We start from the raw sequence: 16,883 nt of genomic DNA, 5'->3' as shown, positions 1-16,883 counted from the left end.
ATTTTTGATTGGAATATTTTTATTCAGTCTCTGGAATATTGTTATGGCAAGATCAAGACCCGTCTTTACTTGGTCTGATGGCAAGGACAGGATATTAGAGTGAGAAGCAAGAACAGACATTATCCATGGGCCAAGCCCCTGGTGGCTTTCTGGTGTATAGCCAGAAAGGTGGAGACAGGTGTTGCTTAGAGCTTCTGGGGTAGCTGGGATGAGCTGAGCCTCATTCAAGGTTACTGGAAGGCAGAAATGGGGAGGCCCTGGCCCTTCTTTTGCTGCCCCTGGCTACCATCAGGCCACCCAGGTCCTTTTTTATTGTGTAGTACTGGGAGCAGTTGGTGGGCCGTATCTTTCCTAGGTCCTGCACCCATTTGTTTTCTTGGTCATAGCCATTTTGACTGGGTGAGATGGCATCTCAATATGGTTTACATTTGTGTTTCATGTATGGTAAAGTTGTTGAACAGTTCATGTACTTATTATCCATTTGTACTTCTTCATTTGAAAAGTTTCTATACAATTCATTTTCCCATTTATTTATTGTCTTATTTATTATTTTGGTCTTAATCTGTTTTAAGTTCTCTATATATTCTGGACACTAATCTCCTGTCAGATGAATGCCTGGAAATCTTTTCTCCAATGAGTTTAGAAAGTTGCTAATAAATTTGGGCACAAATCTTTCATTAGCTATGTGATTTGCCAGTAGAGTCTTCTAGCCTATGGGCACTGTGGTTCATTTCTGTAATCTTAGCTCTGTGGGAGGTGGATATCCAGAGCATCACAATTCAAAGGCAGCCCAGGCAAATATATCCAGAGACCCAATCTCAAAAATACCCAACACACACAAACAAATTTGTTCTCTCCACATTCTTTATTTTCATATGAATTTCGGAATCCTGCTCTTAATTTCTAACAAAAACACTGTAGGATTTTGATTGACATCACATTGAATAGTTATACATATCTATGTCAATATATATTTACGTGCACACACTTATAGATTTGTATATATAAAAATTTGAAGAGAATATGCTAGCCATATTGAGTCTTCATTGTTTATTTCTGTCTTTTCATTTATATCTTTGATCTTCTTCAGCAATCTTTTAAATTTTTCAGTGTACAGATCCTGCACATCTTGTCTCAAAGAATGTTGGTATATGCTCTTGTAAAAGTTATTCCTTTTATTATTTTAAAGTTAAATCTAATTTCCTTTGCCTACTGGGTTGCATTCATCCTATTTCTCTTTTTTTTCTATTTCTTGCCATTCTGGGTTTGAACTCAGGGCCTCATGCTTGATAGACATCTTCTCTACCACTTGAGCAACACCTCCAGGTCCCTCTTTCTCATTTTCAATGTAAATTCTGTTATTGATTTGAAATATTTATTTTCTAATACAGGCATTCAAACTGCAAATTTAACAGCATCCATATTTTTTGTATGTTGCACTGAAATTCAAACATTTAATCATAAATTAAATCATTTCATATCATAAAATATAACATATTCAAATATCATGAAGATAAAGAGAAAGAGAGGCATCAAAGAAGCCAGAGGAATAAAACACTTTACATTTAGAGGAATAAGAATGGGAATTATATAAGACTTCCCTTCAGAAACCATGCAAATAATAAAAGTGGAATTAAATATTTAAACCATTCAAAGAAAATCTAACCAAACTAGAAATTTATATCCAGAGATGAGATTCTTCAAAATTAAAGGAAAAACAAGACTTTCTCAGATATTACATCTGAAGGAATTTGATGCCATGGGCTCTGCCTAAGAAGAAATGTTAGAAATTCCTCAGAGGAAAGGGAAGGAATATATCAGAAATATGAATCAAAATACAGGAAGGACATTAGAAAAAAATTAATTCCAATAAAAATTTAGTTACTTATTCAAAACTTATGAAAGACTTAATTGTTCAAAATTTCAATAGCAACACTGGTGAAATGTCATAAGGCATGGGAGTGAGAAAATGCAAAGTGTCTGTTAGATGCTATGTGCACCACCTGTGAAGTGGTACAGTGTTACTTAAAGTGGACTTTGGTTGGTGTAGTTTTTAAAAAAAATATTCTTATTAGCATACATAAGTTGTACAGGGTGTTCATTACATACAGTGTACCTTGGTTAGGTTCATCCTCATGGCTTTAGTTTTTGAGATAGGATGTCACTGCATAGTTCAGTATGGCCATCAACTTTACACATAGCCCACACTGGCCTCAAGTTCACTTCCCTCTTGCCTATGCCTCTCAAATGCTGGGATTACAGGTATGTGCAGGTATTTTGGGGGGAGGAGTTTGTTACTTTAGTAGGTTGTTTGATTTTTTTTTGTTTGGTTTTTGGTTTGCTTGTTTTGCTGTTCTGGGGTTTGATCTCAAGGCCTCTGTCTTGATAGCCAGTGACCTATCAACTACCTGAGCCAAGACCTAGCCCTTTTTTCTTCTAGGTATTTTTCAGGTAGTGTAGCAGGGAGGAGTATCAGAAAAAATAGACTAGGCCTGAGTCCTGAGAAAGTAGCAGTGAGGTAGGTATGGCATAGCAGAGAGATAATACTTGAGAAATCTGAACATGAGGAAGATCATGTAGCACCAGGGAGGGAAAAGTCACGTAGCACTGGGATTAAGTAGCCAATAAAATTAAATATAACCATATGTGGATTAGACCTTGTTTTTTTGCTTCTGTAAGCTGCTTTCAAGGGTATATATGTTGAGACCCCTTTGTTCTTGGGGCTCAGCCTTTGGACATGATTCCACTGAGTCTGTGTTGGCACAATAAAATTTTGCTTCCTGCTAATTGCCTCAAGAGCCCCATATTTCAGCTAGCAAACTCCTGCAACAGTCGGTCTTGGGTATTTGCCAGCTGGCTTCACACTCCACTAACCAACCTAGTCTCTTTCGTAGTTAGGATCACATGCATTCAACATAACCACCTGTGTTAATAGAGATGGGTTCTCTCTGACATTTTGCCAAGGTGGCCTCAAACCATAATTCTCTTGATCTCTGCCTCCCTGTTAACTAGGATTATAGGTGTGAACCACCACACCCAGGCCTGTATTTGTTTTTTAATGTATATTGCCAACTTTTAGAAAGTGACTAAAACTTTTTAAACAAAGAATAACTAGTGTGCCAAGAGACTCAATAAAATGCAGTAAGAGACTCAGAAATGCTCAGTTGTAATGAGAAAAAAACTGAAATAAAAATATAACAAGTACCATAAATAGCAAATAAGAAAATGGTACTATGAATTCAACTACATCAGGAAATAATTTAATGTGAATCATCTGATGCATTAATTTAAAGACAGATGACAGTAGATTAAAAATAAGCCAGGCACCTGTGGTGCATGTCTGTAATCCCAGCTACTCAGGAGGCAGAGATCAATAGGATTGCAGTTTGAAGCCAGCCTGAGCAAATAGTCTGCGAGACCCTATCTTGAAAAACCCATCAAATAAATAAGGGGCTGGTGGAGTGACTCAAGGTGTAAGTAAGACCCAGCTTTATGTTATCTATAACAAACCCACTTTGTAAAGAGGTAGGTAAACAGGAAAATGGTGGTGAAACCTATACCAGGCTAACACAAACCAAAATAAAGGTAGAGTAGCTAGATTAATTTCATGCATGAATTTCATGTATGAATGCCAAACAACAGGACATTAAAATGTATGTAACAACTGATAGTACTCCAAGGACAAACAGAGGAACATAATACTATAAAGACCTCAGTACCACTATGATGGTAATTAGCATTGTTGAAGCAAAATAACAGCACAGATGTGTTGAAACTGTACAGTACCATATATCAAATGGCTCTAATTGACATTTACAGAATATTTCTCTTGACAACAGCAGAATACACTCTTATCAAGGTCACAGAGAACATTTACCAACATAAACACATTTGGGATCATAAAACATGAATTCAGAAATTCAAATTTTAAAAGTCATGCAGAATGTTCTCTCAGACAATTATGGAATTAAAGTAGAAATCGATAAAATAAAGTCTAAACAACACTGTTACAAATGACACATGGATCAACCAAGATATTTCCTTCAGCAAATATGCAAACAGGAAGAAAGCAGAATGAAATATTTAAAGTGATGGATTCTGAGTGAGGTTATCCTGCCCCAAAAGACCAAAAATCGTATGTTCTCCCTCATATGTGGACATTAGATCAAGGGCAAACACAACAAGGGGATTGGACTTTGAGCACATGATAAAAGCGAGAGCACACAAGGGAGGGGTGAGGATAGGTAAGACACCTAAAAAATTAGCTAGCATTTGTTGCCCTTAACACAGACAAACTAAAGCAGATACCTTAAAAGCAACTGAGGCCAATAGGAATAGGGGACCAGGAACTAGAGAAAAGGTTAGATAAAAAAGAATTAACCTAGAAGGTAACACACATGCACAGGAAATTAATGTGAGTCAACTCCCTGTATAGCTATCCTTATCTCAACCAGCAAAAACACTTGTTCCTTCCTACTATTGCTTATACTCTCTCTTCAACAAAATTAGAGATAAGGGCAAAATAGTTTCTGCTGGGTATTGAGGGGGTGGGAGGAGGTGGAGTGGGTGGTAAGGGAGGGGGTGGGGGCAGGCGGGAGAAATGACCCAAGCCTTATATGCACATATGAATAATAAAACAATAAAAAAAGTGATGGAAGTAAAAACTCCCCAAGCTACAATTCTATATCCAGTGAAATGATCCTTTTAATCAAAAAAGTAAAGACTAGGGTTGGGGGTATGAGTCAAGTAGGAGAACACCTGTTTGGTAAGCACAAGGCCCTGAGTACCACCACCACAAAAAGAAGTAAAGACTGTCTCAGAGAATATCTCAGAGATTCTCAAAAAAATTAAAATACTTTGAACTGCATGTAAGTGAGAATGCAGATTATCAAAATTCATGCACTGCAGTAAAGTTAGCAGGCAGAGGGACATTTGTAGTAGTCAATGCATGTGTTAGAAAAGATCTAACATCAATTGTCTTCTTTCTCATAAAAGTGGAAAAAATAGCTAAGTAAATTCAAATTAAGCAGAAATCAGTGAAAAATGAAATCAACAGAAAAAGGAAATCCAGGAAAAATAAAATCAATGATCCCAAAAGTTGTTTCTTTGCAAAGATTTAAAAAGTAATATACTTAAGAAGTAATAAAACTTAAGTAAGAATGAGAAAAGACCAAAATATATGAGAAATGTCTGACGGACTGTGAATATAGCTCACCAACAACATAAAGGAAGATAATGAGGATTATGAGTAAGTGTTCCACAAGTTGTAAATGGTAAATGGATAAAACAGTGCAATACCCATGTAATGGCTGGTCTTCAGTGATTGAGCCAAATGACCTATCCATCCTTGAAATTTTTTTCCTCAAAGATAAAGAGAAAGTCAAAAATGCCCTCTCTTGCTGCTTCTAATAAACATCTTACTGGAATTCCTAGCCACAGAAATAAGACAAGAAAAAGAAATGGAAGAACTGACAAAAAAAGAAAAACATATGTTATATATATTACATATCCACACATAATTACATACAGAGGAATGCCACCTAGAGGACACCATTAAGAGAAATAAACCAGGCATTGAGTAGCAAATACCACAAAACCCCACTTATATGTGAAATCTAAAAAGACAAATAGAAACAAAGAGTTAAATGGTGATTACCAAGGGCTGGGTGGCGGGTGTTGGATATCCTCAACACAAAGAAATAATAAATGTTTAAATAGATGCAAATGCTAATTACACTGATCTGATTGTTACACATTGCATTCATATGTATCTAATTGTCATGCTGTTCCCCATAATTAAAAAAATTCAGATATGAAATTCATATATGGATTTAATTAAAGTTTAGAAATATTTTAAACAACATTTATATGGTTCAAAAGTTACAGCCTGTTGTTCTGAAATTTTTCATTTACTTGTGAAAAATGTTGGTACATGTTAGAAAAATGTTTACTATTTAATGAATCATTCACTTAAAATTTATTAAATATCAAATATTAAACAATGAAAAAGCAGATCTGAACACTTTTTATCACCACCACAGCTGCAACCTAGTTATACCCATTCTCCTTGGTGATTTCTTTGATACTATATTTTTTCCTTTTTCTCTTTCTTTCTATCTTTCTTTCTTTCCTTCTTTTTTTTTTCTTAGTTTTGTTAGTTTTACTATTGTAGGTTAGCTAATACTAAATTACACACAGATTAGGGACAGAAACAGCACCAAGTGGAGTGATGGGAAGATGAAAAAAGGATAGAAACCAATCTCCCCCACACAAAATAAATGAATACAGGATTCAGAGGGAAATGAAGAAAACAGATACCAAGTTCCAGACCCAACAAAACAAAGATAAACTATGACAAAGAGCCCAATGAAGCCCACAAGAACAACTTGAAATAAGAAATGCTGCAAGTAACCACTGAGAATTTCATGGAGATGTTACTAGACATGGTCAACGAAAATGTACAGGAGGCACTCAAGAAATTCCAAGACAACAAAAATAAAGAATATGAGAAGACACAAAAATGAATTAATGAACTCATAGGAGCAGTAAATAAATACCAAAGTGAAACAGAGAACACCATAAATAGAGAGATAGATGAATTAAGGATGAAAATTAACAACATCAAAGAGGAAGTGACTCATGATATGGAAAACCTCAGAAAAAAATGAAACAGAAATACAAAACACAATGGAAAGCCACTCCAGCAGACTAGAATAAGCAGAAGACAGAATCTCAGACCTCGAAGATGAAATGGTAATTAAAGGAAAAACTGAAGAAATACTAGTCAGACAACTCAAGACCTGTGAAAGGAATATGCAAGAATTCACTGACTCCATCAAAAGATCAAACCTAAGAATCATGGGCATTGAAGAAGGAGAAGAGGTGCAAGCAAAGGAATTCATAATATAGTCAACAAAATAATAACAGAAAATTTCCCAAATCTAAAGAAAACTATGCCCATTCAGGTACAGGAAGCCTCCAGAACACCAAACAGACCAGACCAAAATAGAACTACCCCATGACATAGTATCATTAAAACAACAAGCACAAGTATACAGAAAGAATATTGAAGGCTGTAAGAGAGCAAAAACAAATAACATACAAAGATAAACCCATCAAAATCACAGCAGATTTCTCAACGGAAACCTTAAGAGCAAGAAGAGCATGGAGTGATGTATTCTGGTCACTGAATGAAAATAAATTCAACCCTAGGATACTCTACCCAGCAAAATTATCATTCAAAATAATGGAGCAATGAAATTCTTCCATGAATAGCAGGAACTAAAACAATATATGACCACCAAACCACCACTACGAAAGATTCTCCAAGGAATTCTGCACACAGAAAGTGAAATCAAACAAAACCATGAAAGAACAGGCAGTACCAAACCACAGGAGAAGAAAAGACAAGGAATCAAAGAGTAACATTGATTCCATTGCACACAATCAAACCCTTAAACAACAAAGACAACTAAATGATAGGAATCACCACACACCTATTAATACTAACACTCAATGTTAACAGACTTAATTCCCCCCATCAAAAGACACTATTTGGCAAACTGGATTAAAAAAGAAGTTCCAACAATATTTTGCTTATAGGATACTCATATCATCAACAGAAACAAGCACTGGCTTAGGGTGAAAGTCTGCAAGAAGATTTACCAAGCCAGTGGCCCACCAAAAGAGGCAGGAGTAGCAATACTTATCTCAGACAAAGTAGACTTCGAATTTACATTGATCAAATGAAACAAAGAATGACACTCCATACTAATAAAGGGGGAAATACACCAAAAGGAACCTACATGCACCCACTGTCAGTGTATCCAATTTCATCAAACATACTCTGAAGGACCTAAAAATTCCAACAGAGTGGTAGTGGGAAACTTTAATGCCCCCCATCAACCAATAGATAGATCCAAACAAAAAAATTAATAAAGAAATTCTAGAACTAAATCACACCATAGATCAAATGGACCTAGTTGATTTCTACAGAATATTTCATCCAAGTTCTGCACAATATACATTCTTCCCAGTAGCCCATGGAACCTTCTCCAAAATTGATCATATCTTAGGGCACAAAGGAAGCCTCAGCAAATATAAGAAAATAGAAATAATTCCATGCATACTATCTTATCACAATATTTAAAACTAGAACTAAACAACAAAAACAACAGTAGAAAACATGCAAACAGCTGGAAGCTGAACAACACATTGCTCAATGATTGATGGGTCATTGATTAAATAAAAGAGGAAATTAAAATGTTCCTGGAAGTTAATGAAAATGAAAACACGACCTACCAGAACCTATGGAACACAGCAAAGGCAGTCCTAACAGGAAGTTTATAGTGATGAGTGTATATATTAAAAGGACAGAAAGATCTCAAATCAATTCCTTAATGCTGCATCTCAAAAGCCTTGAAAAACAAGAACAAACAAATCCCAAAACAAACAAAGGAGAGAAATAATAAAAATAAGGGCCGAAATCAATGAAACAGAAACAGACAAAAAAACTATACAAAGAAACAATGAAACAAAAAGTTGGTTCTTTGAAAAAATAAGTAAGATTGACAGACCCCCTAGCAAACCTGACTAAAATAAGGAGAGAAAAACCCAAATCATTAAAATCAGAAATGCAAAAGGGGAGATAACAACAAATAACATGGAAATCCAGGAAATCATCAGAGACTACTTTGAGAACCTATATTCTACTAAATTTGAAAATTTTGAAGAAATGGACAGATTTCTAGATACTTACGACCATCCAAAATTGAACCAAGAGGATATGTCACCTGAATAGATCTATAACACAAAAAGAAATTGAAGCAGCAATAAAGAGTCTCCCAAAAAGGAAAAGTCCAGGACCTGATGGACTCTCTGCTGAATTCTATCAGACGTTTAAAGAAGAGCTGATACCAACCCTCCTTAAACTGTTCCACGAAATAGAAAGGGAAGGAACATGGCCTTACTCATTTTATGAAGCCAATATTACTTTCATCCTGAAACCAGACAAAGACACCTCCAAAAAGGAGAACTACAGGCCAATCTCCTTAATGAACATCAATGCAAAAATCCTCAATAAAATAATAGCAAACCAAATCTAACAACACATCAGAAAGATCATCCACCATGACCAAGTCAGCTTCATCCAAGGGATTCAGGGGTGGTTCAACATACACGAATCTATGAATGTAATACATTAATAGAAGCAAATACAAAACCACCTGATCATCTCAGTAGATGCAGAAAAAGCCTTCGACAAGATCCAACACCACTTCATGATAAAAGCTCTAAAAAAACTAAGAATAGAAGGAAAGTACCTCAACATTATAAAAGCTACATATGACAAACCTACAGCCAACATCATACTTAATGGTGAAAAACTGAAACCATTTCCCTTAAAATCGGGAATGAGACAAGGGTGTCCACTCTCCCCATTCCTATTCAACATAGTCTTGGAATTCCTAGCCAGAGCAATTAGGCGAGAAGAAGAAATAAAAGGACTACAATTAGGTAAAGAAACTATCAAAATATCCCTATTTGCAGACTATATGATCCTATACTTTAAAGACCCAAAAAACTCTACCCAAAAACTTCTAGACACCATAAACAGCTATAGCAAGGTGACAGGATACAAAATCAACTTACAAAAATCATTAGCTTTTCTATATACCAACAATGAACAAACTAAGAAGGAATATATGGGAACAATTCCATTTACAATAGCCTCAAAAAAATCAATACCTAGGAGGAATCTTAACAAAGAATGTGAATGACCTTTACAAGGAGACTAGAAACCCCTGAAGAAAGAGATCAAGGAAGACTACAGACGATGGAGAGATCTCCCATGCTCATGGATTGGTAGAATCAGCATAGTAAAAATGGTTATACTACCAAAAGCAATCTACATGTTTAATGCAATTCCCATAAAAATCCCAATGACATTCATCACAGAGATTGAAAAATCTACCCTAAAGTTCCTTTGGAAACACAAGAGACTGTGAATAGCCAAGGCAATACTCGTCAAAAAGAGCAATGCTGGAGGTATCACAATACCTGACATCAAACTATATTACAGAGCCATAGCAACGAAAACAGCATGGTAGTGGCACAAAAACAGACATGAAGACCAGTGGAACAGAACAGAGGACCCGGATATGAATCCACACAACTATACCCAACTTATATTTGACAAAGGTGCCAAAAATACATGATGGAGAAAAGACAGCCTCTTCAACAAATGTTGCTGGGGAAAGTGGTTATCCATCTGCAAGAAACTGAAACTGGATCCATGTCTATCACCCTGCACTAGTATCAACTCAAATTGGATCAAGGACCTTAATATCAGAACTCTGAAGTTCATACAAGAAGGAGCAGGAAACATTCTGGAACTAATAGGTATAGGCAAGGATTTCCTCAATCGAACCCCAGCAGTCCAGCAACTTAGAGAAAGAATGGACAAATGGGACTTCATAAAAATTTAAAGCTTCTGCACAATAAAAGAAATGGTCTGTAAGAGTGGGAGAAAATATTTGCCACATATACATCAAAAGACTGATAACCAGAATATACAGGGAAATTAAAAAACTAAACTGTCCCAAAATCATGAACCAGTAAAAAAACGGGCAACTGAACTAAACAGAATTTTCTCAAAAGAAGAAATTCAAATGGCCAAAAAACACATGAAAAAATGCTCACCATGTCTAGCCATAAAGGAAATGCAAATCAAAACCACACTAAGATTCCACCTCACCCCTGTTAGAATAGCCATCATTAGCAACACCACTAACAACAGGTGTTGGCAAGGATGTGGGGAAAAAGGAACCCTCATACACTGCTGGTAGGAGTGCAAGCTAGCGCAACCACTCTAGAAAAATATCTGGAGGATTCTTAAAAATCTAAACATAGATCAGCCATTTGAACCAGCAATTCCACTCCTGGGGATATACCCAAAGGAATGAGACTCAGGTTACTCCAGAGGCACCTGCACACCCATGTTTATTGCAGCGCTATTCACAATAGCCAAGTTGTGGAAACAGCCAAGATGCCCCACTATTGACGAATGGATTAAGAAAATGTGGTATTTACACACAATGGAATTTTACTCAGACATGAAGAAGAATTAAATCTTATCATTCACAAGTAAATGGATGAAACTGGAGAACACCATTCTGAGCGAGGTTAGCTTGGCTCAGAAGACCAAAAATCGTATGTTCTCCCTCATATGCGGACTTTAGATCTAGGGCAAATACAACAATGTTGTTGGACCTGGGTCACATGACAAAGGGAGAGCACACAAGGGAGGTATGGGGATAGGTAGTAAACCTAAAACATGAAAGCATTTGATGTCCCCACTCCAGAGGAACTAATACAGAAACCTTAAAGCAACAGATGTCAACACAAGAATGGGATCAGGAACCAGTGTAAAGATCAGCTAGAGATGAATCAACTTGGGTTGTAACACATTTGTACATGGAAGAAATCTAGGAATCTCTCTGTATAGCTATCCCTAACTAACAAAAATGGTTTGTCTTTCTTATTATGCTTATGTCTTCTCTTCAAAAAAAATTAGAGATAAAGGCAGAACAGGTTCTGCCTGGAAGCAAGGGATAAGGGGGAGAGGGTGTGGGAGAGGGGGAAAGTGATTCAAAAGATGTATGCACATGTAAATAAATGAATAAAAAATAGTCAAAAAAATCTTGCTTATATTTCATCACCACTACTGCCCAGCATGGACAGTTCACCCAGATTTTGTTGCGTGTCTACTAAATGATATCTAATAACTAATGTTAAATGATCTACACAATTCTCAAGTTATTAAGAATGCCTACAGATTCTGTTTTTGTTCACATCCCTCTCAGTGTCCCAAGATTTATATAGTGATACACGATAGGCTCTTAAAATGGACTGCCAAGCTATACATACCTGCTCAGTATTTATTCCCCTCTTTCTATACACTTCCTCTTTCAACTGGTTTGAAGATGTACCAGGTTTCCCCCTTTCTCTGGAGTGGAACATAAGTGATAGCTATTTAGGGGCTTTTCTGTAGGCTAGGGTTTTATTTTGTTAGAAATTATTCCACAAGATATCCCCAGTGTTTTCACTCTCACCCCATATAGTTTTCTTGACATGCTATTTTACTTGATGCTTTCCCATAGTAATCTATGGCCTCAAAAAACAACTGCAAAACACTTCCTCATACACACTGGGTTTTGGGGTTTTTTTTTTTTTTTGGCAGCTGGGTTTTGATCTTGGGGCCTCACTTTTGCTAGGGAGGCACGCTACCACCTGATTCATTCTGCCAGCCCTGTTTTTGTGTTGGGATATTTTTTTAGATTCTCTCAAACTATTTTTCTGGGGCTGGCTTCAAATTGCGATCCTACTGATTTCTGCCTCCTGAGTTGCTAGGATTACAGGCATGAGCCACAAGCTTCCAGCCACACATACACCTTTAACATCCTTAACTTTCTTCTTTTCTTACCATTACACATGCAACCACATTTAAAATGAAATATACATGCCTATTTAGTCTCCCATTTCTAACTCCATTTTTCTTGATTAGAATGTTAGTCTAATGAAGTCACAAGTCTTTGTCTCGTTGGAACCTGATGTGCACTTTGCACATACAAAACAGTGCCTGGTATACAACAGAAACTTCACGAATACTCTCTAAGTATGGAATAAATATGACACTACTCATTATTTTTAGAATTCTGGCAATTATATGCAAATGTGTTCTTTACTATCCCTTACAGCTGGTATTCCTCAGTTCCTCTGGTCTTTTTATTCCTTGTAGTGCTGGGGAATCAAAACCAAGGTCTCCCACATGCTAGTCAAGTGCTCTATCAATGAGCTGTATGCACAACCCTCTCAGTCACTCAATTATAATATTGCTTAAAATCACATTTTAATGTCAAAATCTTTAGGAATTTCAGGGTTCCTCTGTTCTTCCTATGTCACCACTCCTGTACTCAGCCATCAGTGTCCTTAGGTCAAAATACTGAGGTTCTGACTTCTCAACATGTATCACCCATAGTGTTTGTTTAGAACTATATTGGCCATGTCTGAGTAATCATACAGTTAGTTACCCACTTCCCAACTGATTTCCTAACATAATGTCTACTCTTGATGCAGGGATCATCCCTGCACCTGCTGGTAAAGTAACAGTCACGTCTTCCCAGCACAGGAAGTAATTAACAGAACCCAACCTTGTCCTCCAGTGTTAAGATGTCCCTTTCCACAACATTGCAGTGATTCCTGAAAATGCTGTCTCCAAAGCAAAGGCAACTGTGTTCCTTAAATACGACCAAATACACGTCAGAGTAATGAGCTGACATTATTTGGATGAAGTGGTGATGGCTGAGTTGACATAATCACTGACTACACAGCCGTTTCCCCTGTGGGAACCGGTGACAGACCCCATACGTGTCTATCTTCTCAGGCTGCCCTCTTCTTCCCCATCATGACCCTATGTGGGGATTTTTCCCTTCCCATTGTGCAAGGATACTTGACTTGGCAGGACTGCCTCTAAAGCTTTGGTCCACTGGAATCTGACGAGAAACAAGGTACTACCTGTAGACTCTGCATCACAGGTGGACACACTTCCGGGTGGGAAGATCCCGTATGTGTGTCTTTTGACTTTGTGCCTTTTGAAAACAACTAATGTTTCTCAACTCCTCTACGATTGGATTCAGTTCCACAGAAATCTCGGTACATCTCCGACACCAGGAGTGACATCCATTCTGGTCACGGAAACTTGAGACACGACTGGCCCGCTCACTCATGGATCCTCCGCAGGCTGCCAACTATGGCGCAGTCTGTACTGCGCATGCCCAGCAATGACGCCCACTGCAGATAAGAAACATTACCCAGATGCCAGTGCGCTGAGCGTCGGCAGGCTGGGCCAATAAGGCCGAGGAGAGGGCAGCTCCGGAGGCGGGACATCCTGTGCTCTCCTAGTGGCTGGCAGTTTGGTGAGCTACTGTTCCATCGCCTGGTGCGATTGTGAGTTCTAGGTCCAGCCGCCGGTAAGGTGAGCGGGAAGGCCTAAGAAGTCTGTCTGGGAAGCACAGAGGCGGTGTGGGACTCAGGAGGGCGCCACAGGGGGTGACTGGGTGCGGGGACTGCCTGGTGCGAGGCTTCGGGGTGGACACCTACCTGTTGTGGCTGCTCCCCGCCTCAGCTCTTAGAGGTGGCTGCACGCTGACAGACTCGGCTTAGGCTGTGTCCCCAGGCAGTCACCTGACCCGACCCCACCTCCCATCCTGAAGTCCCGAATGTGGGCGCCTGCCCGGGACATTTTAAACCAGCGCCCTAGTTCTGCACAGTGGAGCGTTGCTAGGTGACGTGCGACTTCTGACACCCATTGTGACGAGGGGTGGAGGGTGTTCCTTCTAGGGGACCAGCGCGTGCAGAGGCTTGGGGTGCGGCTGAGGAGTCTTGGGGACCTTGTGAGCAGATGGGATGAGCCCCACGTGGATTGGCAGTCACCTGAGCCGCCGGACTTTGATTTGGAGGGAGTGAGAAGACACTGCATCTCACTTAGGATTTTAAAAGATTCCCGGAGGTAGGCCAGCATGGTGGCCTACTGCTGTTATCCCAATACTAGTTCTAGGTCTGTCCTGGCAAAATATAGCAGAGATTCCATCTCAAAAGTCATTGGGGGAAGGGTGGTGACAAAATAATTAGGAAGCATAGGTAGGAGTACCAACCAAGGACAAAAAGGTGAGACCCTCTTTGAAAAGTAAGTAAAGGAAAATGGGCTGGGTATGTGGTTCACATGGTCAAGCACCTGCCAGCAAGCTCTGAGGTCCTGAGTTCAAACCCTTGTACTGCCTCGCCTCCCATCTCTTCCCCCCCACACAAAGAATTAGTGGATGTTACTCTAATGGAAACATACTGACTTGGTCGTGAGGGGGAAGACTTGATAAGATTAGAGACAAGGAGGCCACCAGACTTACCACTAGACCAGAGCAGTGGTAATAGGGTAGGGAAGTAGAAGATGCCCAATTACCAGTCCACTTTACAGATAGAAAAGTAGCATCCACCAGCCGTGCTGTCCCTGCACACTATTTTATGCTTATGAATTTATCAAACAAACTCTTATTTGATGTTAAGAGATAAACATTCTTCTAAAGTTAGTAAGTGCAGGCCTTGGCCTCACTGTCATATCACCTTCAATAGTACAATATTTCTACATTCATTCCATGTCCAAAAGCCTACTCCCTGGAAGATGCATCTTCAAACCTAGGATCATCACACTCCCTTTACTTGTCTTTGTGACACCAACCTCATTCAGGTGCCCCAAAGAAAGAGACCCAGTTCCCTAATTTGGCCTTTCCTTTCCTGTTACCAGCAGTTAAGGATTGCAAGGTATGAATTTAAGGAGTTAGGCAAACACTCTACTAGGATCATACCATAATGTACCACAAAGCAGAATATTAATAAGCTAAAAGTTATGAGTATTACAATTTCATAAATACTATGTAAGTATAACATGCATCTATGATTTCAAAAATGATCATTACATGCACTAACATTAGTCTATGAAATAAAGTAGCAAATATTAACATATACTTTTGCATTGATAGCAAAAACAGACTCTAAAGTTGTTGTAATTTTATGCTCATTTTACCAATGAAGACACCGAAGCACAGGGAAGTTGAATGCTTATCCAAGGTCACACAGCCAGTAAAAGTGAGCACTGAATACTGAAGCTTAGAAATTAGATTGTCAGGTGGTGGTCACCATGCTCCAAGGCAGGGGTAAGACTCACACCGTGAGTCTGCACCATAGATGCCTTCCACTCTTAGCCTCCCTCTTTACACAGGTTTCAGGGCTTCAGAAAAAATTGCAAGCAGGTGAGTAGGAGATGTCTCAGGTACTCATCCTGCCCATATTCCACTCATAGTGGCTGGGATATGTCCTGCCACTCTTTGAACATGGAATCTGCTGTCCCTGGTGTCTTTTTAGACAGGGGCTCCAGAATCCAGCCCAGGGATTATATGGACACTATCCAGTATGTGGCCATTAATAGAATGTCCTACAGAAGGTATTATAGGCAGAGGGATATTCATGTGCAGTTGCTTTCAGATAACACTGAATTGCCCAGAGACCTCTTTATGGAGGCTTTAAATAGACAGCTGAACACACAGGTCTGAAGTCAGGAAGGGGTTCCTTTGCAGACATCACAAATTGGCAGCTTGTATGTGGACAGAGGTATTACTATAACTTACATTTAGGAATGAATTAATACTTGGGTCATAGAAACACTGTTCGTAACAAGAAAAGGGAAGGTAATATTAAGAGGACTGGATCACTTTGTTTTGGTACATGAATAAGGTTGGTGTGTTTCACAATATAATTAAGGGAGAGTGGTGTCTGTGCTTTGGAAGTGGATTTGTCAGGACCAGGGCTTCCAAAGGAGAATGACCATGGAATACTGGATGTAGAAATAGACCAGTAACAGAGATCAGGCGGCAGCAAGGCCAGGTCCTGCACTTAGCATTGTGGAGGCTCACCAGGCATTTGTGGTAGAACAAGGATGTGTGGACAGGTCTTTCATAATGGGTCTGACTTTCCGTAGCTCTATGAGCCAATGCCCCAAGCATTCTGGATGCCATGAGTACAGCAAAATGTGTCTGTGGCTGGCCTAGGACCTTGGCAGTGGCAGTAGGAGGTTGGAGCTGTAAGAGAGGAATGGTTCACCAAGTGATATACTCAGAGAAACACCATGAATGGATGATTCCATGATACAGGTCCTGGGAAAGTATGAAGGAAAGCTGCTCCTGAGTTTATCTGTGGGATTTAGTATTTGAGAAGCATGGCCAGGATAATTTATTGGCAGAAGTTGGGGTGAGAACAACAGCAACAGCACTAGCCTC

The 16,883-nt window shown here is 38.9% G+C and overlaps 1 protein-coding gene across 6 annotated transcripts in view; it reads left to right on the top strand.

Annotated features, from left to right (window-relative positions):
- The first annotated feature begins 13,938 nt into the window (after positions 1-13,938).
- Znf792 (zinc finger protein 792) overlaps positions 13,939-16,883 on the top strand; it is a 56,919-nt gene continuing 53,974 nt past the window's right edge. For 2 of the 6 annotated variants that reach the window (XM_074056950.1, XM_074056948.1), the window contains exon 1: positions 13,944-14,566. The gene's annotated coding sequence lies outside the window, so the exon portion shown is untranslated. Of the gene's footprint in view, positions 14,567-16,883 lie in introns of all 6 variants that reach the window. The other 4 variants (XM_074056949.1, XM_074056951.1, XM_074056953.1 and 1 more) reach the window with 4 other exon arrangements.

The sequence above is a fragment of the Castor canadensis genome, chromosome 16 (assembly GCF_047511655.1).
Source record: "Castor canadensis chromosome 16, mCasCan1.hap1v2, whole genome shotgun sequence".
In the NCBI taxonomy this organism is placed as follows: Eukaryota; Metazoa; Chordata; class Mammalia; order Rodentia; family Castoridae; genus Castor; species Castor canadensis.
Note: the sequence above shows the minus strand (reverse complement) of the source record. Positions and strands in the feature narration are given on the sequence as shown.